A 3,666-nucleotide genomic window follows, 5' to 3' on the forward strand; every position below is an offset into this window, starting at 1 on the left:
TTATTTAGAAAAAAACATTGACACATGCCTGATGTCTGATAACAAAAAACTATATACATTGTCCATTTCTGGATCAGTCAGATTTATTTGAAAAAATAAATAAATAAATAAATAAATAAATAAATAAACTTGACACATCCCTGAGGTAAGATTCCAAAAAAAAAAGCTATGTACATTGTCCATTTCTGGATCAGTCAGATATTCAAACACACATCCCTGAGGCAGCATAACAAAAAAACTATATACATTGTCCATTTCTGGATCAGTCAGCATCCTCATGGGGCCTGCACATTGCCTGAGATCAAAGCAGTCAGGTGGTCTCTTGTTGCATTGCCAGACCTCTCATTAGCAGCCAGGGGTTCCCGAGGAGGTTGGGGGTCTAGCATATCCTGTGCAGCATCTTCATCTGGCTCCAGCACGTCCCCATTGTCCAGACACACATTGTGCAGAAAGGCACAGGATGCAATAACCTGAGGTGCAAATGTTGGTTTTACCTCCAAGGCTTTGAAAAGTGTACACCTCCACCTGGTCTTCATCATTCCAAAAGCCCTTTCGATTATGCTGTGGCCTTTGGAGTGATGATAATTGAAGCGCCCCTGTATTGTTCCATTAACTGGCTCCTTGTAATGAGTCATCAGGCAGACTGGTGTGTCCAAACACGGATAGCCACCATCTCCTAGAAAAATGTAGCCTGTGGGAGGGTACCTCTGTAAAAGCTGCTGTTCTTCATTACACGTGTGTCATGAACTGACCCTGGGTAACCAACAAAAATGTCTAGGAATCTTCCACTGGAATCACATATTGCCTGCATGTTTACTGAATAGAATCCCTTGTAATTTGAATAGTCTATTCGGTACCGTGCTGGTGGTTTTATCCTAATGTGGCTTCCATCTATTGCACCCACAACATTGTTGAATGCAGGGGTCCCTGATAGGTGGGCAAATCCTTGTCCAACTGCATGAAGCTGTCCTATCTGGGGGAAAGAGATGACACGCTTCAGGTTGATCCATATATCATTTGCTATTTTGTGGATGATGTGGTGGACTGTGGATTTGTGCACATTAAAAACACGAGATACAACGTGATAAGACAGTCCATGAGCCAGCCAGAAAACATAGATGAGCACTTCTAGCTGAGTTCCCCAGCCATGGTCCTGCTCACTCTGCAGTAGCCTCTGCAGACTGTTCATTGCTCTTCTGCTGAGGCAAAGGTCCTGCTTCAACTCTGCCTCCACATTAAACCACAACCGCAGGACGGGCACGTTGTGGTTCAGTTTGCAGTATGCTGTAGGGTGACCAGTCTGGAAACAGAAATATGTTCATATCATTAGTCTCAGTTAGAAGGATTGAACTATAGTTTTATATGGGGGACATTTGGGTTTTCCCCAGCCCAAAAATTGAAGGCATTAATAGCATTTACAATGCAGTCATGCTACATATTATCAGATCTGCACACTGATCAGTGAGCAAACAGTAGAATGCAAAGTAACAAATGCTATTGCTAGGTTACCAAGCTTTTGAGCACAACCTACTAACGTAGGATGCTAACATCGGTAGGAACACAGTTATTTTTATTGCACAAAAACGTTCTCCATTAAATTCTACAGACCATAGAACGATCCACCAGCATTCCCAGGCGTCAAAGGCGTCTCTTGTTTCTTTCATTCCTCCGACTAGCAGCAGACAACCGTAAAAAGATCCAAATAGCCCACGCAACAGAGATTACCACAGCAGCAGACGGCATGATTCCCTGAGATCTCCAGCAAACGCTTGTCGCATCTGCCTACATAAGAGGCAGCGGCTCTTACGTTCTGATGACGTACTGTCAAAAGGGGTGTCCCAATTCGAAGGGGTTGTCTTTCGGCCCTACCCCTTGGCACTCTGTTTCAAGGGGCAAGGGACAAGGGGTAGGGCTAAGGGGTAGGGGTAGAAAAGAGAAATGGGATTCAACCTATGTATGTGACAACCATTTGTCTTTTTTGTTGTAAAGTACAAATGTCAAGACATTGTGGAGATCTGGAGAGAACACTCTGCATGAGTCTTCCCTCCATGCTGCATGTATTAAAGAGACCTGATTCATCACACCGAGTCTGTAATTCTTCAGAGAATTAGCAACTCTCAACAAGCAACACGGAGAATTTCCCTTACAGGTGTGAGCCTAAGTCTCCAGAGGGTCCCCATGCTGTGGAAGACGTCGTGCCTCGTTCCTGTGCCAAAGACATCATGGCCCAGGGCTTCAAAGGACTACAGACCTGTGGCACTGACCTCCCACATTATGAAGACTCTGGAGAGACTCATCCCGGAGCAGCTCAGGCCCATGGTCAAGCCATTCTTGGACCCCCTCCAGTTTGCCTATCAGCCCTGACTTGGAGTTGAGGACGCCATCATTTACCTGCTCAACCGTGTCTACGCCCACCTGGACAAGCCGGCGAGCACTGTGAGGGTCATGTTTTTGACTTCTCCAGTGCATTCAACACCATTCGTCCAGCTTTACTGGGTGACAAGCTGACAGAGATGCAGGTGGATGCCCCCCCTAGTGTCCTGGATTGTGGACTACCTGACTGGCAGACCATAATATGTGCGCTTGCAACACTGTACAGATGTAGCGGCCTCGAATTTCCCCTAATCTCGTGCTGGGGCCCTGGCAGGTCCGTGACCGGTCCCTGCTCTGCAGTAGGCGGGTTCGTGACTGTAATGAGATCCACTGCGATGACGTCATCGGCGCGGGGCCAACTCGTAACACCCCTAAGCTCCATTTGCGGAAATTACCTGCACTCACTCGATCAGTCCACCAGGAGGAGCAGTCATTATAATTGGTTACCGTGTCAGCTTTGCTGAGTCGTTCATTAGATCTGCACATAGCCTCCACTGCTGTAAGAAAAACTGCTTGTCTAGTAGAGCACCCTGTGCAGTTTTTTAAATATAATTATGCTTAATCATCCACATTATTGTAGTGCTCATTCACAAACTTCTTGGATCTGCTCATCTGCCCATCCTGCCTTTTCCTCCACATCTCTCTCCACCTTTGGAGAGGCTCCCAGCGCATCTCCGCGTGCCGAGTGATTTGTGCCCAGAAAATCAATCATGAATAACAGAAGTTGTGCGTCGCGTTTTTCTAGCATTCTGAACTGCTAAATAGTTAAATGTTTAATACTCTGCCTGATTCGCGGAGTCACTCTGCTTTTCAGTTGGTGGGTTTCCTGTTTGTAGTGCATTTTAGTTTTGCGAATCGCTATTGCGGCGACCAGCAATACGCAGAGTCCTGTATGTGTGTGTACTGTATATTACTGGACAGAAATCATTTACAGTGCGCTGAAGAGGGAGGGGAGGGAGGATGAAATGCCAATTTCAGCCTGTGATCTGTTAATGTCTGACTGAACAGCCTCATGGAAGTGATATTTTACATTTCTACATATTTTAATCTAACGAAATTCGTTAAAACAAGTCACTTGGTGCTTTCAAAGTCATGTCATTGAGCTGAAAGGTTCCAGATTTTGTTCACCTTCACAGGCGGCTGCGGAGCGCAGCAGACGACTCGCACTGCGATGTTCAACATCATAGGCTTAATATACTGTAGTTAATTATCACTGATCTTTTTCATCACTCTGTCTGTGTGACTGTCTGTGTCCTCCTCTCTGTGTCTCTGTCTCTTTTTTCAGACTGTTCA

The 3,666-nt window shown here is 45.7% G+C and overlaps 1 pseudogene; it reads right to left on the bottom strand.

The window, feature by feature from the left end:
• Window positions 1-275: 275 nt before the first annotated feature.
• LOC139331694 (putative nuclease HARBI1) lies at window positions 276-1,550 on the bottom strand (annotated as a pseudogene).
• Window positions 1,551-3,666: the final 2,116 nt, after the last annotated feature.

This window comes from Chaetodon trifascialis, chromosome 5, assembly GCF_039877785.1.
Source record: "Chaetodon trifascialis isolate fChaTrf1 chromosome 5, fChaTrf1.hap1, whole genome shotgun sequence".
In the NCBI taxonomy this organism is placed as follows: Eukaryota; Metazoa; Chordata; class Actinopteri; order Chaetodontiformes; family Chaetodontidae; genus Chaetodon; species Chaetodon trifascialis.